General features: G+C 31.8%; 2 long non-coding RNA genes across 2 annotated transcripts; one reads left to right on the top strand and one right to left on the bottom strand.

Annotated features, from left to right (window-relative positions):
- The first annotated feature begins 491 nt into the window (after window positions 1-491).
- LOC127724440 (uncharacterized) lies at window positions 492-16,181 on the top strand. Its single transcript, XR_007992508.1, has 3 exons — window positions 492-9,480; window positions 10,343-10,438; window positions 14,151-16,181. It is a non-coding gene; the product is annotated as an uncharacterized LOC127724440 (long non-coding RNA).
- An 8,015-nt stretch (window positions 16,182-24,196) lies between these two features.
- On the bottom strand, window positions 24,197-25,350 carry LOC127724439 (uncharacterized). Its single transcript, XR_007992507.1, has 2 exons — window positions 25,007-25,350; window positions 24,197-24,333 (listed from the first exon to the last, which is right to left on the bottom strand). It is a non-coding gene; the product is annotated as an uncharacterized LOC127724439 (long non-coding RNA).
- Between the last annotated feature and the right edge of the window lie 2,487 nt (window positions 25,351-27,837).

Raw genomic sequence — 27,837 nt, 5'->3', positions numbered from 1 at the left:
TGCATTCCGGAATTTAGGTTGCTCTTTTGTGTACCCTACCTAAGTCAATGTATCTGAACAGTGTGATTGGACAAAAAATACAGTATCAACTGAACATACTTTCCCAAACTGAGGGATGAATCAGATGTAGAAAAATGTGAAATAATTTTACATACAGGTGAAAATGAATTTTTGAGAATTTTTTTAATTTTTGTATTCACTGCATGATAAAAGACCTAAAAGCACTAGTGGCCTTAGGTTTTTAAAAATAGCAAAAAAAGTAAACGGTCATGATACATATTCAAATTTATTTCTGATTAGTATAATGAAAGTACTTCAGTTAACTGTGTAAGTAGAATTTTTCGCAGTGTTAGAAAGTGGTGAAAATCCTAAAAAGGCTATCATTATCCCTTATGGGCCAGGAAATGCTACCTTGCCACCTTAACTGGGATATATATGTTTACACTAAATCAATAAAGGTATTTTTTTTACCTATGCAATTTGTAATATTATCAATAAAAAGTTGATTAAGTGCAAGTAGAATAAAAACAGCCCTTAAATTTCACCCCTGGGAGTGAAAATTGCTGATTCAGCAAATTTTGCCTGATCTGTGGGTAATAATGTTAAAATTTACCAAGAAAGTAAAATTTCTTTATTTTTAAGTAACTTGCAATACATTTTAAATTATAAAGTTTCGCTTTAACTTTTCGCAGTGTCTGACACATGTGCAACAACTGGAATTTGAGACGCGACATATTTTAGTTGCCTGTACGTCCTATAATTTTCACCGTAATAAATAAAGTGCATAATTTCTCATTTTTTTCCACACAAGTACAGCTATACTAGTTTTCTTCAGGTTTAATTTGTAGTTCTGTGGTAACATGACACCAGTAAGAGCTTTTTTGGAACTAGTAAGTGGTTAAGGGGTCCTTACTTATTCATTTAGCCCTCATATTTAGCTGAAATAGGGATAGCGTTAGGGGTTTCTTTACATTGACAAGACAATTTTTTGGACAAAGAATGTGATTATGATTGTATATCAGCAAGATTAAATAGTTTATTCATTTTCCATGCAAATGGCATTAATTGTTTTAATTTTCTGACACTGAAAAGCACAAAAAAGGTAAATTGATTATATAAGGGGACATAATTTAACTTTAATGCTCACATGAGAAATAGACAATCAGTCAACTTAGAGATGTATTCTAGTACATGTATAGTCAAAAAGATTTTAGAATAATAGTTAACTGCCATCTAAAGAACCTTGTTGTATTGCCTTCATAATCTGGAAATGCTTAAAGGAATGTAAGGCATGCTGTAAAATGTGGAATGGACTCTACTATCATTTTTCATGATTTGGTGCTTAAACTGTTTCTTTCAGTCAGATTAACTATAAATAGAGTTGGCAATCCAATAACTCCTCCTTAATCACCATGTTTTACTTCTGTGTTGATTTGAAACATCATATATTTGGGTTTTGTTCACTCCTTAAGTAAAAATGGTAAGATGAAAAAAAAGTGAAAATCTGCCAGCTGGGGTAGGGGTATAATCTTTAATATTTATTTGGTAAGAAATAAGTGCAGACTAGTATTCTTTATTGTAATATGTTTCCTAGTAAGAAGTCTATGCATCATAGGTGTCATGACTGTTTTCAAGTTTGTGATGTCTTGGTTAAGGTAGCACGGTAGTATTTGCATTCCGGAATTTAGGTTGCTCTTTTGTGTACCCTACCTAAGTCAATGTATCTGAACAGTGTGATTGGACAAAAAATACAGTATCAACTGAACATACTTTCCCAAACTGAGGGATGAATCAGATGTAGAAAAATGTGAAATAATTTTACATACAGGTGAAAATGAATTTTTGAGAATTTTTTTAATTTTTGTATTCACTGCATGATAAAAGACCTAAAAGCACTAGTGGCCTTAGGTTTTTAAAAATAGCAAAAAAAGTAAACGGTCATGATACATATTCAAATTTATTTCTGATTAGTATAATGAAAGTACTTCAGTTAACTGTGTAAGTAGAATTTTTCGCAGTGTTAGAAAGTGGTGAAAATCCTAAAAAGGCTATCATTATCCCTTATGGGCCAGGAAATGCTACCGTGCCACCTTAACTGGGATATATATGTTTACACTAAATCAATAAAGGTATTTTTTTTACCTATGCAATTTGTAATATTATCAATAAAAAGTTGATTAAGTGCAAGTAGAATAAAAACAGCCCTTAAATTTCACCCCTGGGAGTGAAAATTGCTGATTCAGCAAATTTTGCCTGATCTGTGGGTAATAATGTTAAAATTTACCAAGAAAGTAAAATTTCTTTATTTTTAAGTAACTTGCAATACATTTTAAATTATAAAGTTTCGCTTTAACTTTTCGCAGTGTCTGACACATGTGCAACAACTGGAATTTGAGACGCGACATATTTTAGTTGCCTGTACGTCCTATAATTTTCACCGTAATAAATAAAGTGCATAATTTCTCATTTTTTTCCACACAAGTACAGCTATACTAGTTTTCTTCAGGTTTAATTTGTAGTTCTGTGGTAACATGACACCAGTAAGAGCTTTTTTGGAACTAGTAAGTGGTTAAGGGGTCCTTACTTATTCATTTAGCCCTCATATTTAGCTGAAATAGGGATAGCGTTAGGGGTTTCTTTACATTGACAAGACAATTTTTTGGACAAAGAATGTGATTATGATTGTATATCAGCAAGATTAAATAGTTTATTCATTTTCCATGCAAATGGCATTAATTGTTTTAATTTTCTGACACTGAAAAGCACAAAAAAGGTAAATTGATTATATAAGGGGACATAATTTAACTTTAATGCTCACATGAGAAATAGACAATCAGTCAACTTAGAGATGTATTCTAGTACATGTATAGTCAAAAAGATTTTAGAATAATAGTTAACTGCCATCTAAAGAACCTTGTTGTATTGCCTTCATAATCTGGAAATGCTTAAAGGAATGTAAGGCATGCTGTAAAATGTGGAATGGACTCTACTATCATTTTTCATGATTTGGTGCTTAAACTGTTTCTTTCAGTCAGATTAACTATAAATAGAGTTGGCAATCCAATAACTCCTCCTTAATCACCATGTTTTACTTCTGTGTTGATTTGAAACATCATATATTTGGGTTTTGTTCACTCCTTAAGTAAAAATGGTAAGATGAAAAAAAAGTGAAAATCTGCCAGCTGGGGTAGGGGTATAATCTTTAATATTTATTTGGTAAGAAATAAGTGCAGACTAGTATTCTTTATTGTAATATGTTTCCTAGTAAGAAGTCTATGCATCATAGGTGTCATGACTGTTTTCAAGTTTGTGATGTCTTGGTTAAGGTAGCACGGTAGTATTTGCATTCCGGAATTTAGGTTGCTCTTTTGTGTACCCTACCTAAGTCAATGTATCTGAACAGTGTGATTGGACAAAAAATACAGTATCAACTGAACATACTTTCCCAAACTGAGGGATGAATCAGATGTAGAAAAATGTGAAATAATTTTACATACAGGTGAAAATGAATTTTTGAGAATTTTTTTAATTTTTGTATTCACTGCATGATAAAAGACCTAAAAGCACTAGTGGCCTTAGGTTTTTAAAAATAGCAAAAAAAGTAAACGGTCATGATACATATTCAAATTTATTTCTGATTAGTATAATGAAAGTACTTCAGTTAACTGTGTAAGTAGAATTTTTCGCAGTGTTAGAAAGTGGTGAAAATCCTAAAAAGGCTATCATTATCCCTTATGGGCCAGGAAATGCTACCGTGCCACCTTAACTGGGATATATATGTTTACACTAAATCAATAAAGGTATTTTTTTTACCTATGCAATTTGTAATATTATCAATAAAAAGTTGATTAAGTGCAAGTAGAATAAAAACAGCCCTTAAATTTCACCCCTGGGAGTGAAAATTGCTGATTCAGCAAATTTTGCCTGATCTGTGGGTAATAATGTTAAAATTTACCAAGAAAGTAAAATTTCTTTATTTTTAAGTAACTTGCAATACATTTTAAATTATAAAGTTTCGCTTTAACTTTTCGCAGTGTCTGACACATGTGCAACAACTGGAATTTGAGACGCGACATATTTTAGTTGCCTGTACGTCCTATAATTTTCACCGTAATAAATAAAGTGCATAATTTCTCATTTTTTTCCACACAAGTACAGCTATACTAGTTTTCTTCAGGTTTAATTTGTAGTTCTGTGGTAACATGACACCAGTAAGAGCTTTTTTGGAACTAGTAAGTGGTTAAGGGGTCCTTACTTATTCATTTAGCCCTCATATTTAGCTGAAATAGGGATAGCGTTAGGGGTTTCTTTACATTGACAAGACAATTTTTTGGACAAAGAATGTGATTATGATTGTATATCAGCAAGATTAAATAGTTTATTCATTTTCCATGCAAATGGCATTAATTGTTTTAATTTTCTGACACTGAAAAGCACAAAAAAGGTAAATTGATTATATAAGGGGACATAATTTAACTTTAATGCTCACATGAGAAATAGACAATCAGTCAACTTAGAGATGTATTCTAGTACATGTATAGTCAAAAAGATTTTAGAATAATAGTTAACTGCCATCTAAAGAACCTTGTTGTATTGCCTTCATAATCTGGAAATGCTTAAAGGAATGTAAGGCATGCTGTAAAATGTGGAATGGACTCTACTATCATTTTTCATGATTTGGTGCTTAAACTGTTTCTTTCAGTCAGATTAACTATAAATAGAGTTGGCAATCCAATAACTCCTCCTTAATCACCATGTTTTACTTCTGTGTTGATTTGAAACATCATATATTTGGGTTTTGTTCACTCCTTAAGTAAAAATGGTAAGATGAAAAAAAAGTGAAAATCTGCCAGCTGGGGTAGGGGTATAATCTTTAATATTTATTTGGTAAGAAATAAGTGCAGACTAGTATTCTTTATTGTAATATGTTTCCTAGTAAGAAGTCTATGCATCATAGGTGTCATGACTGTTTTCAAGTTTGTGATGTCTTGGTTAAGGTAGCACGGTAGTATTTGCATTCCGGAATTTAGGTTGCTCTTTTGTGTACCCTACCTAAGTCAATGTATCTGAACAGTGTGATTGGACAAAAAATACAGTATCAACTGAACATACTTTCCCAAACTGAGGGATGAATCAGATGTAGAAAAATGTGAAATAATTTTACATACAGGTGAAAATGAATTTTTGAGAATTTTTTTAATTTTTGTATTCACTGCATGATAAAAGACCTAAAAGCACTAGTGGCCTTAGGTTTTTAAAAATAGCAAAAAAAGTAAACGGTCATGATACATATTCAAATTTATTTCTGATTAGTATAATGAAAGTACTTCAGTTAACTGTGTAAGTAGAATTTTTCGCAGTGTTAGAAAGTGGTGAAAATCCTAAAAAGGCTATCATTATCCCTTATGGGCCAGGAAATGCTACCGTGCCACCTTAACTGGGATATATATGTTTACACTAAATCAATAAAGGTATTTTTTTTACCTATGCAATTTGTAATATTATCAATAAAAAGTTGATTAAGTGCAAGTAGAATAAAAACAGCCCTTAAATTTCACCCCTGGGAGTGAAAATTGCTGATTCAGCAAATTTTGCCTGATCTGTGGGTAATAATGTTAAAATTTACCAAGAAAGTAAAATTTCTTTATTTTTAAGTAACTTGCAATACATTTTAAATTATAAAGTTTCGCTTTAACTTTTCGCAGTGTCTGACACATGTGCAACAACTGGAATTTGAGACGCGACATATTTTAGTTGCCTGTACGTCCTATAATTTTCACCGTAATAAATAAAGTGCATAATTTCTCATTTTTTTCCACACAAGTACAGCTATACTAGTTTTCTTCAGGTTTAATTTGTAGTTCTGTGGTAACATGACACCAGTAAGAGCTTTTTTGGAACTAGTAAGTGGTTAAGGGGTCCTTACTTATTCATTTAGCCCTCATATTTAGCTGAAATAGGGATAGCGTTAGGGGTTTCTTTACATTGACAAGACAATTTTTTGGACAAAGAATGTGATTATGATTGTATATCAGCAAGATTAAATAGTTTATTCATTTTCCATGCAAATGGCATTAATTGTTTTAATTTTCTGACACTGAAAAGCACAAAAAAGGTAAATTGATTATATAAGGGGACATAATTTAACTTTAATGCTCACATGAGAAATAGACAATCAGTCAACTTAGAGATGTATTCTAGTACATGTATAGTCAAAAAGATTTTAGAATAATAGTTAACTGCCATCTAAAGAACCTTGTTGTATTGCCTTCATAATCTGGAAATGCTTAAAGGAATGTAAGGCATGCTGTAAAATGTGGAATGGACTCTACTATCATTTTTCATGATTTGGTGCTTAAACTGTTTCTTTCAGTCAGATTAACTATAAATAGAGTTGGCAATCCAATAACTCCTCCTTAATCACCATGTTTTACTTCTGTGTTGATTTGAAACATCATATATTTGGGTTTTGTTCACTCCTTAAGTAAAAATGGTAAGATGAAAAAAAAGTGAAAATCTGCCAGCTGGGGTAGGGGTATAATCTTTAATATTTATTTGGTAAGAAATAAGTGCAGACTAGTATTCTTTATTGTAATATGTTTCCTAGTAAGAAGTCTATGCATCATAGGTGTCATGACTGTTTTCAAGTTTGTGATGTCTTGGTTAAGGTAGCACGGTAGTATTTGCATTCCGGAATTTAGGTTGCTCTTTTGTGTACCCTACCTAAGTCAATGTATCTGAACAGTGTGATTGGACAAAAAATACAGTATCAACTGAACATACTTTCCCAAACTGAGGGATGAATCAGATGTAGAAAAATGTGAAATAATTTTACATACAGGTGAAAATGAATTTTTGAGAATTTTTTTAATTTTTGTATTCACTGCATGATAAAAGACCTAAAAGCACTAGTGGCCTTAGGTTTTTAAAAATAGCAAAAAAAGTAAACGGTCATGATACATATTCAAATTTATTTCTGATTAGTATAATGAAAGTACTTCAGTTAACTGTGTAAGTAGAATTTTTCGCAGTGTTAGAAAGTGGTGAAAATCCTAAAAAGGCTATCATTATCCCTTATGGGCCAGGAAATGCTACCGTGCCACCTTAACTGGGATATATATGTTTACACTAAATCAATAAAGGTATTTTTTTTACCTATGCAATTTGTAATATTATCAATAAAAAGTTGATTAAGTGCAAGTAGAATAAAAACAGCCCTTAAATTTCACCCCTGGGAGTGAAAATTGCTGATTCAGCAAATTTTGCCTGATCTGTGGGTAATAATGTTAAAATTTACCAAGAAAGTAAAATTTCTTTATTTTTAAGTAACTTGCAATACATTTTAAATTATAAAGTTTCGCTTTAACTTTTCGCAGTGTCTGACACATGTGCAACAACTGGAATTTGAGACGCGACATATTTTAGTTGCCTGTACGTCCTATAATTTTCACCGTAATAAATAAAGTGCATAATTTCTCATTTTTTTCCACACAAGTACAGCTATACTAGTTTTCTTCAGGTTTAATTTGTAGTTCTGTGGTAACATGACACCAGTAAGAGCTTTTTTGGAACTAGTAAGTGGTTAAGGGGTCCTTACTTATTCATTTAGCCCTCATATTTAGCTGAAATAGGGATAGCGTTAGGGGTTTCTTTACATTGACAAGACAATTTTTTGGACAAAGAATGTGATTATGATTGTATATCAGCAAGATTAAATAGTTTATTCATTTTCCATGCAAATGGCATTAATTGTTTTAATTTTCTGACACTGAAAAGCACAAAAAAGGTAAATTGATTATATAAGGGGACATAATTTAACTTTAATGCTCACATGAGAAATAGACAATCAGTCAACTTAGAGATGTATTCTAGTACATGTATAGTCAAAAAGATTTTAGAATAATAGTTAACTGCCATCTAAAGAACCTTGTTGTATTGCCTTCATAATCTGGAAATGCTTAAAGGAATGTAAGGCATGCTGTAAAATGTGGAATGGACTCTACTATCATTTTTCATGATTTGGTGCTTAAACTGTTTCTTTCAGTCAGATTAACTATAAATAGAGTTGGCAATCCAATAACTCCTCCTTAATCACCATGTTTTACTTCTGTGTTGATTTGAAACATCATATATTTGGGTTTTGTTCACTCCTTAAGTAAAAATGGTAAGATGAAAAAAAAGTGAAAATCTGCCAGCTGGGGTAGGGGTATAATCTTTAATATTTATTTGGTAAGAAATAAGTGCAGACTAGTATTCTTTATTGTAATATGTTTCCTAGTAAGAAGTCTATGCATCATAGGTGTCATGACTGTTTTCAAGTTTGTGATGTCTTGGTTAAGGTAGCACGGTAGTATTTGCATTCCGGAATTTAGGTTGCTCTTTTGTGTACCCTACCTAAGTCAATGTATCTGAACAGTGTGATTGGACAAAAAATACAGTATCAACTGAACATACTTTCCCAAACTGAGGGATGAATCAGATGTAGAAAAATGTGAAATAATTTTACATACAGGTGAAAATGAATTTTTGAGAATTTTTTTAATTTTTGTATTCACTGCATGATAAAAGACCTAAAAGCACTAGTGGCCTTAGGTTTTTAAAAATAGCAAAAAAAGTAAACGGTCATGATACATATTCAAATTTATTTCTGATTAGTATAATGAAAGTACTTCAGTTAACTGTGTAAGTAGAATTTTTCGCAGTGTTAGAAAGTGGTGAAAATCCTAAAAAGGCTATCATTATCCCTTATGGGCCAGGAAATGCTACCGTGCCACCTACACTCAATATTAAGTGTAGTATTGCGGAGCATGTACGGAACGGATATGAACTCTGCGCCGGAGATTGGCACTAAAGACCAAAATAGCATTTCCAAAAAAAATAATTACTGCCAAGAAATTTGACAATCATGACAATAATTTAGTGAATAAACATGATAAATATTGATTGGAAAAATAAGTCCATGAACAGCAAAAAGTGTTTTTAGATTTCAACGAGCAAAACAAGTATTCTAAATCAATCTTCGTAAAAAAAAAAGTGAGCGAGTGGAACCACCTTGCTCGCACCAAAATTGAGATTGAGAGTGTCAAAACTGCTCTGGCACACCATCAATAAATCAACGACACTCTCTCTACCGTGGTATTGAAACCAGCATTGGTAACCAAACATATTCATACAGATACAGACTACCATTCATCTACATTTAGGAAGTCTGAATAATACTGAAAACTATGGTGTAGAATTTCCAACAGGACTCCTTATTTTATATAAGACAAGGAGTGGTTTATTTTCCCATGGTTGTTACATCATCTTGTCTTTGAATATGCTCGAAGTACAGGGACTTTTATGGAATTCATTGACATGATAGTCAAGCAAGATGTCAACATCTCGTCCAACCCTCTTCCAGCAAAGCCAAAGCTGACCAAGGATCTTCACCCTTTCAAAACAGGCTGTATACAGGACGAGTTATTCCAGTAGGAACAGGTACAAATCTTACAATCAATTTTCATTTGTTCCATATAGTCAATCTGAAATTAGGGGACCAACAATTGATACATTAGCTAGATTAAAAAAAGGGGGTGGGTGTTGAAGGGGCATGTGAATATTCTTTTACACCTGACCTGTTTCTAAGACATCTTATTTATTTCCTATGGAAAAGTGCAAGCAAATAATATATATCCGTATATACATTGTTCTGTCTTGGGACCATTTGATTAAAAAAGCAAGGGGAGGGTTAGAATGGTCAAAATATTTATGTCCTTGTCAACTTAGGACAGAATTTTAATTTTCAAGCTATTAACCAGGGTACAATATATATTTATTTTCTGCTTTAAAAAATCAATTTATAGACCAGAATCATGATAATAATCAAAATCTATTTCAACATATTCAACGTTTAGCAGGTCAGGTTTTTATTCTCTTCCCCTAAGCATGCTAAGTTATATTTTCAGTTCTTACTGGAAGTTGTTCAGCTCTTTGTCTACTAAAAAAAGTTTAATCTCGTGGAAAAGCCTCCTACAAATACATGTTTTACATACAACAAACTGTACATGTAACACTAGACAACTTTATCCAGAGAATAATATTTTTTTAATGAACTAATAGGCCATGGAGACTAAAAAAATCAAAAGCATTGCAAACTTTTGTAAGGTTCAATTTTAGGACCCTACATGTACATGTATGTACATGTAGATTACTTATAGAGCCCTTTTTAAAAGAAAAAACATACATTTAAACTACATGCACAGTGATGCTACACTACCCTACATTTCCTGTCTGATATATTTTATTTCATGTAAAACAAAATTGAAGAATTATTTTATAGTTTAACACTTTTTATTTGTAGGGCTATATATATGCAAGCAATGCTCAATTAAGATGATTTTTTGTAAAAGTGACAATAGCCAGGTCAAACTAAATACATGTATAGAAGAAGATATTGGTAAGTTATTATTAACTTATATATTAATTTAACTGTTTGTATAACATGGTAATCATACAAAGTATATGTAATCACTTATATAATAACATAATTATACAATTACATGTTATACATTTGTACATCAGTTTTATTAAACAGGTCTTTGTTAACTTGGTTTTCCCATTGAAAAATCACTTTGCTAATTTTAATTTGTAGTACTATATTGGGCGTCTTCTATAGTTTCCATTCAATAACTAACAATGACTAATGAACTGTTCATACATTCCATTTCAATTATTTTATTTATTAATATGTATTACTTTTACTGTTAAGTCTGTTTTTTGTGATATCCATTTATGTGAACATGTATTTATGTATCCCGTCATACTTTGAACGACAAAATTATTTTATGTCTACCTGTGCGAATTTCAAACGCGCGATTTTACGCCAGTACTTAAAACCTCCCATCCTTTATGGGTGGATATTACATAGATATATAAAATCGTATAATATAAGCAAAATAAGGATGTTAAATTTGATGTATGCCTTTTTGTGCTTCTTTGTTACATTTGTTTGTTTTTATAGTGATTAAGATGATAACACAATGTTGACTGCTGTACCCCTATATTTGACAATTTGACCTATTGTGTCTGTTTGTTTTGTTCATGCATCGTTGTCAATATAATGGAATTTGATGCGACTGTCATACAAGTGAGAGGTTTATTATCTAGCTATAAAACCAGGTTCAATCCACCATTTTCTACATAAGAAAATGCCTGTACCAAGTCAGGAATATGACAGTTGTTATCCATTCGTTTGATGTCTTTGAACTTTTGATTTTGCCATTTGATTGTGGACTTTCCTTTTTAGCTCACCTGGCCCGAAGGGCCAAGTGAGCTTTTCTCATCACTTGGCGTCCGTCGTCCACTGTCGTCGTCGTCCGTCGTCGTTAGCTTTTTACAAAAATCTTCTCCTCTGAAACCACTTGGCCAAATTTAACCAAACTTGGCCACAATCATCATTAGGGTATCTAGTTTAAAAAATGTGTCCGATGACCCCGCCAACCAACCAAGATGGCCGCCATGGCTAAAAATAGAACATAGGGGTAAAATGTAGATTTTGGCTTATATCTCTGAAACCAAAGCATTTAGAGTAAATCTGACATGGGTAAAACTGATTATCAGGTCAAGATCTATCTGCCCTGAAATTTTCAGACAAATCTGACAATCTGTTGTTGGGTTGCTGCCCCTGAATTTGTAATTTTAAGGAAATTTTGCAGATTTTGGTTATTAACTTGAATATTATTATAGATAGAGATAAACTGTAAACAGCAATAATGTTCAGCAAAGTAAGATCTACAAATAAGTTGTCATGACCAAAATTGTCAGTCGACCTCTTTAGGAGTTATTGCCCTTAATAGTCAATTTTTAACAATTTTTTTGTAAATTTTTGTAATCTTTTACAAAAATCTTCTTCTCTGAAACTACTAAGACAAATTTAACCATACTTGGCCATAATGATTATTAGGGTATCTAGTTTAAAAAATTTGTCCAATGACACCGCCTTCCAACCATTATGGCCGACTTGGTTAAAAATAGAACAAAGGGGTAAAATGCAGTTTTTGGCTTATATCTCTGAAACTAAAGTATTTAGAGCAAATCTGACAGGTGGCAAAAATGTTCATCAGATTTAGATTTATCTGCCCTGAAATTTTCAGACGAATCCGACAACCTGTTGTTGGGTTGCTGCCCCTGAGTTAGTAATTTTACAAAAATTTTGCAGTTTTTTGTTATTATCTTAGATATCATTATAATATATAATATCTAATACTATTAATTATGATTTTAACCTTATTTTACATGATTTCCAAAGCATCAGTAAATACAGGTGAGCGACACAGGCTCTTGAGAGCCTCTAGTTGAATTTTCCTCGGAGTTCAGTATTTTTGTGATTTTACTTTTTCGAATATAAAAGTGGGAGATTTTAATTGGTACTTTTGAAGATATTTCACCTGTTCAATTAATTGATTGGTTGTTGGTAATGCTAATGTCCAATGGCAAATAGTTCATGCATGTTTAGGACAAGAACAAATTAAAATAAATACATTATTTGGGTTCTTAATATGCTAAATCTAACAATGTATTTAAATAATTTAAGATGTTGCAATTGGGCCCCATTTTAAATTGGTTCACATTGATTTCAAAATGGTCCAAAATTTTTTTTCTTATTTCTACACAACTGGAATTCTTGAGGTTCTTTTGATATACAAAATGCAAATGTTTTATACTTAGATTTTTAATTTTGGTCCGGTTTTCAAATTTGTCCTCATTTTAAAGTCCAAAGGGTCCAAATTTTAACTTAGTTTAATTTTAACAAAACTTGAACTCTAATTACAATGAATTAGGGTTCTTTGAATGATATATAGAAATATTCAAATATCCTGAATATAAATATGTACTTAGATTTATGATTTTGGTCCCAGTTTTCAAGTTGGTTCAAATGGGGTCCATAATTTAACTGTGTTTGATTTCAACAATAATTTTAAAGATGCTGATTCAGCCTGATCTAACCTGTATTTAGTTTTTGGGCCCTATTATGAAATTGGTTTACATTGAGGTCCAAAGGGTCCAAAATTAAACTAAATTTTAAATCTTAATTTGATCTTGGGGTTCTCTGATATGCTGAATCTATTAAACTTTATCTTTATACGATATTTATTCTGTGTTAGCAAACCTATTCTTTGTCAAATATTTAATCCCATTACAAATTTAGAGCTGTTATAGCTTGAATGTTCTGTCCAAACTTGCATTTTTTCTTCATCTTCCACAAAATTTGTCCTTTTCTGAGATAACTGGTGTTATCTTTTTAAATGAAACTTTAGTGAAAAGAAATGCACAATATGTGGATATTATCTGATGTCAAACATTTTCAAGATGGCCACCAAGGATGGCACAAAGTTCAACACTGGTTAATTTAATAAAAATTGTTAATTAGGGATAGTCGTGGTAGTTTGACTTGCTAAACAAAGTAAGGTTGTTTTTTCTTCCAAAAATGGCAAACATTTTCAAGATGGCCTTATATGAAAATTGACATTAAGGAATTATAGCCCTTTTGACATGCCAACAAAACAATGAAATTTTTTTTTAAAGATGGACACAGCAAATAAAGAGTAAAATTTTCAATTTTGTTGAGTTTGATTTTAAAGATTGTTGATATTTAGCTGTACTTTGACACAGAGAACAGATATAAAGATGGCCACCATTTCAAAGATTGTCACTAAAAGAGGTCAAATTATCACCATTGTCTGTTTTCAATGTAAAATTATATTGAGAGGTAATTTGACATGCCAAACCAAATGGAGGCAATTTTTATTGTTGTAAAGATGTTAAGGGCTATTTGGACATGCTTAAAAGGAGTGGATAATAACTATTCTGCAAAAATGATTTGGCTTTAGTTGGGAGAATTTTGTAACTGCATCCACTTACAGTAAAAGTTGTCAATTTTATTTCCTGTCAGTGATATATATGAAATTAAAAAAAAATGTGGTATGATTGCCAATGAGAACAAATGACATAGAAGTAAAGCCATAGGTCTTCATACGCCATATGGCCTTCAACAATGAGCAAGACCTATACTGCATATATATTCAGCCATAAAAGGCCCCAAAATAAGAAAATGAAAAAATATGAAAACTAACAGCCTGATTTATGTATGTATGTTTTGTGGTTTTCAGATCTGGACTCGCAGCTAACCTTTCTGTCAGTGTCAACAACAACTGAACTTTCACAGCAGTCAACATCAGATTGGGAGACTGATTATGCTTCTAACAGAAACAATTTCAACCAACCAAACAAGCAACAGAAACTTTCCAACTTTAAAACATCAGTTAAATCTTCCATGGGATGATGTCTCAAAAAATAACAGTTCATCATTTATGGAGATTTTAATGTTATGGTTTTTCTTTTACAAGAAAGTTAATGTACACTTGTTTTATAGTAAAACCTATAGCCGTTCAAGTATAAAAAAACACATTCAACTTTATTGAAATTTGAAGATTCATATGACTTATTTTAATTCTGTTATCTCCGAGGATGTGATGTAGAGCATTATAGGTACAGTAATCTTAACAGCTATCCAATTTCATTCAAAATTCTTTATAAATTTTGCACTGGTATATATAGACTAAGTGATTTGTTTTTTGTCTAGTTATGGGATTTTTTTATACCCCACACAACGAGTTGCGGAGGGTATAATGTTTTTGACCCGTCCGTCTGTCTGTCCGTCAGTCCGTCAGTCCTGTTTCTTGTCATCGCAACTCCTCTCAAACCACACAACAGAATTTCACGAAACCTTTTTAGATAATAAGGACATACTATGTACACTGTAGTTGTGCATATAGACAGGAAGTTACGATTCAATTCATTTTCTAGGAGTTAGGCCCCTTTGAACTAATTTACTTTAATGTACTTCTGCAACAGTTTGTCATCACAACTCGTCTCAAACCACACAACAGAATTTCATGAAACCTTTTCAGATAATAAGGACATACTACGTAGATGTGCATATCGACAGGAAATTACGATTTAATTTTTTTTCCAGGAGTTACGCCCCTTTGAACTTAATTGCCCAATATACTACTGCAACCTTTTGTCATCGCAACTCCTCTCAAACCACACAACAGAATTTCATGAAACCTTTTCAGATAATAAGGACATACTACGTAGATGTGCATATCGACAGGAAATTACGTTTCAATTTTTTTTCCAGGAATTACGTCCCTTTGAACTTATTTGCCCAATATACTACTGCAACCTTTTGTCATCGCAACTCCTCTCAAACCACACAACAGAATTTCATGAAACTGTGTAGATAATAAGGACATACTACGTTGATGTGCATATTGACAGGAAGTTATGATTCAATTTTTTTTTCTGATACAATTTTTTTTCTTACACTTATTTTATTTCTCCAATGACAATGTCTGGAAGTGGGGTATGTGAGCGCGCTCACTAAGGTTCTTTCATTTTAGAAGCATTTATGATTTTCATGTTTGTATTGACCACATTGCAGCAACATAGATATAGGTACCTGGCAAATCTTGCCTTGTTAGCATACTAGGCTCAAAGGGTCATAAAAAAATTTCCATCACTAAGTGTCTGTTAAAATCATCTGTGTACAGTTTTCACTTTTAATCTTAATAACTTTAGAAGTGTCATACATATATATATATTGAAGACCTGTTGGTGGCCTTCTGCTGTTGTCTGTTCTGTGGTCGGGTTGTTGTCTCTTTGACACATTCCCCATTTCCATTCTCAATTTTATGTATACAAAATTTAAAAACTTTTCAATATATATATTTATATATATATATTGATAAAAACTATCAACATGACAAGATCTAAATACCCAAAATTTTTCTGAAAAATTGGACATAACATCTATGAGCTATTGTCCCTGAAATGTGTAAATTTACAAATTTTCACAGTTTTCTGCTACTATCCAACAACTATATCAATATATTATAAGAATAAATTGCAAAAGTGGTCAGAAGAAACTTTTTTTTTACAGTCTGAACTTATTCTGAATTGTTTAACTTCTAATTTAAATTGATTGCGTTTGAAATATGTGTTTTTTATCGTTTTAGGTTCACAATTTGTCAAGACGATCTATTTCGGCTCCTGGGAGCCTCTAGATTTATAATGAATAATTTGTATTTATGTATGATTATTTTCTTAATGTATTAAATGAAACATTAATTATTCTTTTCCATTTGTTGTTATACTATTTATAAGTCCAGATCCTATCATATGTCAGTAGTTACAAATTAGACGGCAAAATTGAGAAAATTTGAATATGCAGGTTACCCCATTTTGTTGTGGCATATACCAGACACCAACATTATTTGCCGAGCTTGATATTTTTTTTGATTGGGTATATATAGTTATACTTTGCAAGTAGATATGTTGTTTTACAATAATAAACGGGTCTTGGAGTATTTTGGCTCTGAAAGATGACCAAAATCAGCCATTTTGGACATGTAGCTAAATAAGACATATTGACTCAGTTAGATTATACATTCACTTAATAGACAGCATTGTTAATTCTATGCATTCTTACACTTAAAGTGATGTAATACTAGGAACAACTATCAAAAAATTATAATTGTTACCATATTTTTTTATTTAAACCAGCGAAATATGCCAAAAAAGGCTTATTTTTGCTGTTTTTGAGCAATTTCATCTGTTAAAACATGGCGCTCAAAAAATATCCAGATCGGTTTAATATTTTCCCAAAAAAATTTGTGTGGTTATTTTCATTACTAAGGTGCACCAATATGCCAAATATGAACTCATTTGGAAAAAGTGACATTCGGACGGTTTTGCATGGTTTTCTGGCAGATTGGCTCTTAATTGTAATATGGAACAGTACATCTTGGAAGATTCATATACATCATAAAGCACTATTCCTTTAATTTCGACACTGAATTCTGTTTCATTAGATAAGATATTATATTATTCCACAAATATCTCTTGTTGAAAATATTTCTATACTGGCACTAAATAAAGATGTATGGTCACAATTGGTCAAAACATGAATATTTACAGCACTTAACAACACAACATTCACAATTAATTAAAAAAATAACAACTGATTAAATCTTTACGATAACAACCTACTTGTATTGATTTAACCAGAGACCGCATAATTTTTCCAACACAATCAGTCAAAAAGAAAAAAAATATTTACAGCACTATTTATTTACAATGATCACAGTTAATTATAAAACAAAAACAACTGTCGTGAGTATTTGGGATCACAAATTACCATTCACATCATGTCTTGATTTAACCAAAGGCAGCAAAATTCCAACAAAGCAATAAAATATCACACTTCAAGAGACTGTGAACAATTGCATATAAGACTAGTAAAACAAATCTTCATTGCATACAAAATGAATACTATTACATGATCACATTAAAAAAAAATTAGACAAGGTAACACTATTTGAATACAAACTGTAACTCATTAAAAAAACATGTAAAAAGAATAACAAACAAAATTGCACTATGACTTCAAAATATTGCACTGAACTTTCATGATCACAATTTGTAACTTCAGGTGTACACATATTCTAAGCAAATTTCTACAGTTCAAAACATTTGACACGAACGGCTGCGCTGGTATTTCGCAAATGTTTCTTTTTTTTTTGATGTTATTCATTGGCTCAGTTTTTGTCCATTTACTTTACATGTATCATCATTAACAATGTTTTGAAAGGAATGGTGACATCGTCCTGGAATTTTATCAAATAACTTCTCTTTTGATAGCTCTTCAACTAAAGAGTTAATGTTTTGCATTGATGGCTAAGAGTTTGAAGGTCGACCGAAAAATTGCTGTAAACCTTCCGTTAGGTCATTGCATCCCTGCAAACTTCTACCACATCTTTGTATCGAAGATGATGACAAATTTCCACTTAAAAAATTCAAGGAATCTTTTGCACGTTTAAAAATTCCAGTGCCAAATCACCTGGTACATTTTTCCGGCCCCACTGTGAATATTCACATCCCTGTTGTGACGCAACTGGTGTGCTAGCTTTGGTGGTAGCAATGCTAACAGTTGGGCTTGTAACCGGAATGACAGAAGACGGTATTTCGTATGATTATGCAAAGTATATTTCAGAATGTCTAACCTCCACATACTAGACATGCTAGACAATCACCGTCATTTTCTTTAGATGCATCTTCTCTTATCCAGTCGTATAGACCATCTCTCAACAAACTACATGAATAATTTAACTTGTGATCTTCTGTTTCTGCTTTATCGGAATTCAAGTTTGTTAGTTACTTTCTGCTTTTTGTTAGTTTCTGTTAACTGTAAATGTTGCAAAACTTTATACAAACATATATTTCTATGTTTTTCCTTGCATTTTCCATTTATGGCAAATGTCTTTTGGCAGCCTGGATATCCACAAGGTACTCTGTTATTGTCTGCTGTGTCATGACCATTCAGTTCAAGTTCAAATGGTTTGGCTACAATGTATTTTTCCACTATATCTGATGACACCTTTACTAAAAGTTCTTTCTTTTCCTATTTGTTCATATTGTCAGTTATTTTGTTTATATCACCAACATCAGTCACATTCAGTATTTGTAAGGCTGCTAGGACAATATAGCCCTTTGTCACAAAACGAACAAAATGTCTGCAGTCATTGACAGCATCCTTTACCTAGAATATAAAGTTTATAATTTTAGAACATTATTTCAAATATAGAATAGAGTTTATTCACGTTTTCTTTAATGCAACAATAAATTTTCGGCAGAATTTCAAATATAGAATAGTGTCAATTATAATCGTTTATTCAGGTTTTCTTTTATGCAACAATAAATTTTAGGCAGAATTTCAAATATAGAATAGTGTCAATTATAATCGTTTATTCAGGTTTTCTTTAATGCAACAATAAATTTTAGGCAGATCTATAAATCAAATAGTTTGTTAGTATTCAGAGTAACAGAAACATGAGTTTATTATGACAGACAATATAACATAGCTTTACAATTTTATGAATCAAACAGATATTAAATGTTTCTCATCATTTACAATTACAATTATTTCCTTCAATAGGATATGAACAAAAAATTATGGTGAAAAGCAACTTCATTTAATGAATTTAATAGACTGGCTGAAGAAAAGCAATACATGAATAAACGTTTATCATTTCTTCTTAAAAGCTGTGTTTATAATTAAATGTACTTACAACTGATTTAACACCTCGCTGATCAAATTTGTTCCTAAGCTGAAATAGGGTTCCTTTTTCAGCAGATGATGTCCCTTTAAAATGTAGATCATATATTTCCTGAAAAATAAACAAATAAAGATGTACAAATTATTTAAAAAAAACACAAAAAACCAACTTACATGTATGACCGAAAAAATAACATTAGTATTCACAAACATTCTTTAAGTGTCTGTCCAAAGTCAGGGGCCTGTTATTCAGTGGTTGTCGTTGGTTCCTGCTTGTAATTTTGTCATGCCTATATTGTTCTGTTATTACTTAGGCTGTTAGTTTTCTAAATTGAATTGTTTCATATATTTAAAGCAAACTCTACGTTATGGATTTTTCTCATTGTTGAAGGCTGTACTTTTGCCTACAGTTGATAACGCCCACTTCATTTGAACATTGGTGGATATTAGTCTCAGTTGCAATCATACTACAGCTCCTTGTTTTTATATTATCATTTTACATACATGAAACAAAAGTAACCCATTTTTTCATATTCAATTACATAAGAAACATACCTGTAAAGTTATGACATGACCATGCCAGTCTTCACTCTTCCAAATAAATCCTTCCAGACGGTCCTCTTGATAAACTCCATCAGCTCTTGCCTTTTGTGCCACGTCACCTCTTTCTACACTAAGAGCATCTCCCCCTAACAGAAGTGGCATCATCTTTTGTTGTCCATCTCTAGGCACATACTGTTGCAGATGTTCAATAACTTCAATCATTTCTTCTGTTTTGTTTTCATCCTTTTCCATGATTCCAAGAGGTACCTACAATGTAGATATATATTATTTATTTGAAGAAAATATCTTTATCAAAAATATTTAAAACAAATTATGTTTTTAAGAAACAACTGTCTAAAGTACATCCATTCATAGGTTACATGGACAGTATATATATATTGTAATCTAAAACTGAGCACAAATACTAAAATTTCTAAAAAAAAAAAAATCTATAAAAATGTATAAAGTAAATATTCACACATATATATATATATCAAATGAAGAAAATCCTTTTGTTAAATTTTGATGTTTACTTTTATTTCACAACAGATGTACAAATGTATTTACTATTTTCATTTATTACCTACATTGTATACTGTGGATACTTACAATAACACCTTTTTCTTCGACTCTTCTGTATACTGATGGGGGATGTGGTAGGTAACAAATTCTTTACAGTCCTTCAAGGCTGAAATATGGTCGACTAATGCCCTTTGAATAAGTATATTACAGTCTTGGTATAGTGCCTTGTAGTCTTCATTTGGAACAGGGAGTATGTCTGCTTGTGGGTGAACCGAGTCTAAATCCTGTTAAATGTAGTGATCGATAGGGAGCGTAATATAACGACTAGATTATTCGGGTTATTGTTAGTTGTGATTTGAACGAACTGGTGGAAGAAACTAATGGGAACAAATCGAAAATGTTTATTCAATAAGGTCCAATGTTAGGAGAAAACATGTTTTAGAAGGATAATCATGGTTTAATTTATCGGTATCAGGTATTATAATGTAAATATATGCTAAAATGCAGACGGCATGACTTACAAGTGCTTTAGATACAACAGATTAACCACGTGCTGCAATATTTAATTTCAGCCATGGCCAGTAGCCATCATTTTATATGAAAGACACCGAAACACAGTGGTTTGTAAATCTTATCGTCCCCAATGAACTTCCCTCGTGTGATCTTTTAGGAAAATGAAGAAATAGAAATTAAAAAAAACCTGTGGCTGTGCCTAGTTCCTTACCGCCATATTAATATGCAGTATTAAGGACAAAAACTTCATTTGCATCATGCCATAGGCTCAGTTATGTATACTTATTTACATCATGCCATTCGTCCAAAATAATATTCCTGCACGACACATCAAATAAAAAAAAACTCCTTCCAAGTCTTAATAATTATAACTTATAAGGACTAATCCTGCCATAGGCTCCGTTACATATGATTATTTGCATCCTCATACCTAGGAAGAAGCATAAAAACAACATTAGAATATATTTACATGCCCCTTAAAAGTTTTTTTTTGGATTGTTGTGAGAGCCATATGATCTCGCATGAAACCCCAAATGGGCATTTTCTAAATGTTGGCAGGTATATATGCATCCTGCCATTGACTCGGTTGTAATTTGCCGAGCTAATCATTTGTTTTCAAAACCACCTTTAAATTTCAAATAATCATCCCTTTGAAAAATATTTTTTTGTTGTTCTGTAAAAGTAGTACTGTAGACCTAGTCCAGATAAGTGTGACGTCTTACAAGTCTATTTCATTTCTTTTGCTTTGACCCCTTGTCGTAGGAAGGCTCAAAGCAAAAATAAAATAGCCTTGCAAGATGTCATAATTATCTGGACTACGAATAGACCAAAATTATTGGTCTGGTCCAATTTGCTATTATTTTTGTGTGCAATATAGATACAGAAACTGAGAAAGCATTGTCCACTTGAATGAAGTTTCATACATGTAACTAATATGGCGTTGTAACTTGTAATTATTTGGACTAGAGTGAAGAAAATTTTACACCGGAGTTGAATTTCTTAAATATACATGTACATACCATTGATTTCACTATGATAACTAATATTCATAATCACAAGCTCTATTGTCATTCTTTATATTTCTTAAGGCCAAATAAAAATATGTGTGTGGTTCAAGTTACCCGACCAACCCTAGTTTAAACCCCGACCCTAGAATTTTTTTTTCATTTCTGAAAAATAAATTTTCAAACGATAAAATTTTGAGGATTTTGAATTAAAATAATTAAATTCATAGATTTCTGTCATCTGAACTTCCATTAGATGTATCTGTAATGGCTAAAATGAAAGAATTTATAATGGAATGCAACAAAATAAACTGAAAACGTAACATGACTGTTTATTTTACAACCAAACTCGTGTAAAATGGTGAACTTCCGGTAGGGGCGTGTATAATACCGGAAACAATTTCGGTAAACACACGATTTTTTTCCGGATTATGACAATCCAAAATAAAAATTTAGAAAAAAAAAAAAAATATTCCCGACCTATCGACCCTTTTTTTTAAAAGTATGTAACTGGAACCACACATATGGTCCGAGGACACAGTTATCGTTCTTAGATTTTCGTTGTCTACGAATATAGTCCCTAGTATGGACAGTGTATAACTTGCCTATTTTTTTCATACACTTTCCAAATTTATTTCTTTATATTTTATGCATGAAATTTTAAGTAAGGGGGTGAAATTACATGTTTAAAAAAATTTGGGCGCTGAATCTTTATGTTAAGTAGTGATTTGGTCCAGTTAAAGAAGGTCAAAAACTAGTATGTCTGAAGCTGTCAAACTGATTTTTAGACCCCCTTAACATAGAATTGTCAATATTTTAAGTTAGAGCTGGTAGACTTTTCTATAATTTTGATATTGTTTGTCCCAATAGTAGTACACTACACTGTAAAAATCTTTTCGAGATAGAGCAGGTGCGAAAAATGTGTCATATAACGTATGAATTAAGATGAAATAAATCTTTGTGTTCAACATATTTTAAGGATGTACATGTTATTTATCATTTTAAAATTTCCAATTTTCTTTCATGTTCTAATATGAACTCGTCATACAACCCTGAAATTTATTGCAAGTTTCCTTGTCAGTAAGATTTCTCTCACAGACATTTACATGTATATGTCATAGTATAATGTTTTAGTGCTTAGTTCTGAGCTAGAGTCAACAACTGTGAGTGTCACTGATTAGGGCTGCACTCAGAGTGTGATTGATGGACAATTTCACTTTTTACAGGAGCAGACTAATTTCAAGTGAATTATGCTCAGGTGTTTGGGGAGAAACAATTTGTTAAGTGTTAGTACTTTGGTTTGGTGTGACTGCTTTAGTGCCTTTATCTGCCACAGAGTCGACAACTGTCACTGATTAGGGTCAAACTCAGTGGGATTGACTTTCTTTTTCACTTTGTACTGGAGTAAAGTTCATTTCAAGAGAATTATGCTCAGGTGTTTGGGTAGGAACAATTTGTTTTGTGTTAGTACTTTTGTTTGATGTGACTGCTTTAGTGCATTTATCTGCCACAGGCAAGGCTTCATCCTGTTGTGCATCCGTAAAAGTAGAGACATTTTCATTCAAAATATATCAGTCCCTGTAGTATCTTCAGGGGTTTCCTCCCGTCCTCCGGTTGAAGAAAAAATTGATACTGTGTTGAAAATATTTCATGAATGAACATTTTTCGACGCTTACTACGATTTTTACAAATGTTTAATTATTAAAGACGGAAAAGCCCGAGTTTATCGAAAGTATCCTGGTATCTCATCTCGGCCCATAACAAACTCGGACTATAATAAACTCGGCCTATTACATAATCGGCATCAGACAATCGGACTATAACAAAATTCGTAATTATACTACTTGCTATTAAGTCTCCCAAACAAATTTTGGAGACTTATTGTTTTTGCTCAGTTCTTATTATTTTTCTTCTTGGGGTCTATTTAGGGATATTTTGAGGGGTCAACAGAAGGGAGGGATTTACTATAGAACCCTAGGGGATTTCTTTTTTTTTTAATTTTCAAATCACTATATATACAGGTAACTTGAAAACAGTAAGTGATAGACACACGCGGTTTTCAGTAATGATCACAGGACCATAAAACAAATCAAATAAAATATAGGTTGAGTCCGTGGGGTCACCCTTATGGAAAAATAAGGCTTCTTGCAAATATTTGCGGCAATGTTGCTGCAACTATTTGCGGCAATATTGCTGCAAATATTCATTTTTCGTATGCAAATTAGTTTTCTTGCAAACAGTTGCTGCAATATTGCCGCAACAATTTGCGGCAATATTGCAGCAAATGTTTGCGGGAAAATCAGTAGCTATGATTGTTGCAGCAATATTGCGGCAAATTCATTAGCTGCAATGTTGCAGCAATATTGCAGGAAAATTAATTTCTTGCAATATTGCAGCAATATTGCAGCAAATCTTTCAACAATTTCAGTTGAAAAAATAGGAATTAAAAACAGCATTTAAAAAAGTATGATTTAATAATAAAACAAAATTTTCTCTGTCCTCTATAGGTTGTTGTGTTACATATCTGTGTATCCTTTAGTTCTGTTTCTCTGTACTAACTGTCCTTAAAGTTGAATTTTCTGATTTCAAATACTGCAAAATAAAAGTTGAAGAATTTAGCATACATTAAAAGAATAACTAAACATTATAAAGATATAAAGATATAAGTTACTACTATATATTGTAAATTCTGGACTTGTAAAATGAAAATAACTCTTTATAAAGAGATGATTACAGACCAATTTTTCCAGCATTTGTTTGACTTAAAGGGTCAATGTCTAAAAGTTATCAAGTCCTTCTAGAAATTGCATATTACTATACATTTAACCTTATGCCAGTACTAGGTTGTTACTGCTTTTTTGAATATTTGTTTTTCATTGAACTATAACATAATTGGTCTTGTCTATTCTTTAAAATTTTTGTGATTAGTTGTGTATATATAAAAGCTAAATATTGTTGCCATTTGTTGAAAGACCTCTTATTGGCAGTCAAATCACAGATCTCTAATTTAATACCAAACTGCTTTTATTAGAAGATTTCTTGTTTCAATTTAAGTAATGTACTTTCTAAAACATATAGTCTTAAATAGATTTAAAAAAATATCTCCTGTCTTACACAATTTTAATAATATTCATGTGCATAAATCTATTGTCTTATACTTTTGTCAACTCTATTAAGTTAAGAAAACTCTTTGAATATCACTATTTTGAACTGTAAGAGCAAGCACTTATTCAAAATGGTGGACATTCAACTCCATTGTACTTACCAAAAGATGTTATCCAAATTATGTGTAAACACCAATCTTCCTAAATCCAAGAGTCATGTCAACTGAAGGCTATCATATGCACTATCCAGTGTCAATAGAATTAATTGGAACTTTTGGATCTAAATCCATTGTAAAATTCGTATTACTTTGTTCATGATAGAAGACATCTTTGTTTGTTGTATGCATGTTCATGTCCAGTTCAAATTTTGAATATGTTGATCAAGGTTGCTTAGGGTATTGTGACAGTGTGATCCCTTTGAAATTTGCCCCTAATTATAAATATCAATTGCCTAAATCTTGAATATTTGTTACATATTATAATAAAAAAATAATTATATATATATATTTTTGTTTATCTTTGATGTTATAAGTTATAATGGAAATATATACAAAGAAGAAATGCTCTACCCTTAATTTGGCCTCAAACTCTGTGTACATTAATTTATGGTACTTCCTGTCTTTACCACTACACAGAGATAAATTGAAACCAGATGGCACATTACATTTCTATCACCAGCTCATATTACTAATTGAGATGAGAAAGGTAATTTGTGTATACATAGTTTTAAAATAATGATACTAGAAATTAAACAAAATGCAACCTGCAGGTGAGGCTAAATTCATTTGATGGAAAATATTAGAATTAAAAATATTGTTCATAGAAAAATGTCACAAAAAAGTGACAAAAAGGCATAATAATACATGTAGAACAAAAATTATTATGACTCAATTATTTAGATTAAACTTGTTGAAATAAATACCAAAGTATTCTTGAAATTCTTTCCTTACAAAATATCATATAAATGTGATGTACAGTTTAGGAATTCTAAAAATATAAGCATTGTTATTTGAAGATTTATTTAAAATAAATTATTCAAATATCCAGATATTTCTGAGTAAAATAAAGTATGACGACAACAAATTTAGATAGTTAGAAGTATCCATAACCAAATGTTCAAAGAAACAATATGTTGTGTATTATTTTAACCTTAAATCTTAAAACAAATAATCATATGTAATATTTTAAAATGCTTGAAATATTGGTGCAAACTATCTGATTGTCTGACATTATTAAAGATCTTTTCTTGCAAAGTTGTTGCAAAAAGTCATTCCTTAAATAATAAAAGAAAAGGTTCCTGCAACTTTCTAGCAAACAAATTCTTTCTTGCAACATTGCAGCAAACTTGCTGCAATTTTCTTGCAAACAAATTTTGTTGCAGTAACATTGCGAGAATGTTGCAGGTAGCTGCGACAACCTGCAACTTTCTTGCAAACACTTCTTGCAAACAAATTTGTTTGCTGCAATATTGCCGCTATATTGTTGCAATATTGCAGCAAACTTTTCATTTCTGTAAGGGCAGCCCACCCACCCCATTCTGTTTGAGAACTTGTAAACAGTCAAGATCCCCACCCCTAAACGATATATATTCTTGTATGGGACAACAAAACAAATCAAATGAAATATAGTGGGAGTCCCTCTGGGTCAGCACCACCCCCTCCTGTTTCATAACTTGTAAACGGTCAAGATCCCCACCCCTTAACCATATATATTCTTGTATGGGACAATAAAACAAATCAAATGAAATATAGGGGGAGTCCTTGGGTGTCACCCCCACCCCATCTGTTTTGAGAACTTTTAAACAGTCAAGATCGCCACCCCGAAACCATATATATTCTTGTACGGGACAATAAAATAAATCAAATGAAATAAAAGGCGAGTCCCCTGTGGTCACTCCCACTCCCTTCCTGTTTGAGAACTTGTAAACGGTCGAGATCCTCGCCCCTAAACCATAAATATTCTTTTTCGTGATTTCAAGAAGATTTGAATGACATACAAGGGATATGGGTAATCCCTAGGCGTCATTTATGCATACCACTATACTAGACCAAACCAATTTGTACTGGACTTTGCCCAATGTCAGGCGACCGTGTGAATGACTAATTATGGGAGCTTTGTTTGGGAGACTTCGTAACAGCATCCTGTTACAATTATTTCTTGTATGAAGTAAAAAAAAATGTAAAGTCGGAAAAAAAGTTAACCACGCAATCTACACATTTCAGGGTTGGCAAAGTATTACAAGTTTTGCCATTTTCAGGATTCCTTGTTAGTTTCCAAACTTTGTTTCAGTAATCCAATTTGAAACTTTGAAAAAATGCATTTTATTGCTGTTTAAATGAATTGTAAATCTTAATTGTTTTACAATTATATTGCTAAATAAACACCCTAAGGGGACAGGCCATGAACACTTATAAAAATCAAAAAGGCTGATTATTGTTATATAAACAAATCTGTGCTATAATCTGAATAATTATTTCTTAATTAGTGATGTACATAAACATATGCTAAAACTTAGTAAACATTTTTAGTACATGTGTAATGAACAAAAAATGTTTAAGAGTAATTTTCCTTACATATAATTGTTAATTCTTAATATTAGTTATATTTATCAACAAACCAAATTGAATTCTTTGACTATAAGTCAACACTTTGACCAATCTAGACAGAATGGCAATTAAATAGATTTTTAGGAGGATCCGATTATTTAGAAAAGCTTTTCACATTTGTCTTGTGTGTCTTCATGTACTCTTGTCTTAGAGTTGCTGGACAATTAATATTTTCTCAGATTTATACACTTGATATGAAGAGTCTCAAAAAAATCTTTAATGTATTGCATTTTGTGATTAATCCTCTTTAAAATTCAGGCCAGTATTTCATATTACCCAGTATCACCCGGTAAAACCCTGGTTTTCCCAGTATTTCCCACTGGGCTGGGCAATACTCATAAAACCCGGATTTTGGCCAACCCTGACACATTTACAACCTATTTGAT

Source organism: Mytilus californianus, unplaced genomic scaffold, assembly GCF_021869535.1.
Source record: "Mytilus californianus isolate M0D057914Y unplaced genomic scaffold, xbMytCali1.0.p SCAF_14, whole genome shotgun sequence".
Lineage (NCBI taxonomy): Eukaryota > Metazoa > Mollusca > Bivalvia > Mytilida > Mytilidae > Mytilus > Mytilus californianus.
Note: the sequence above shows the minus strand (reverse complement) of the source record. Positions and strands in the feature narration are given on the sequence as shown.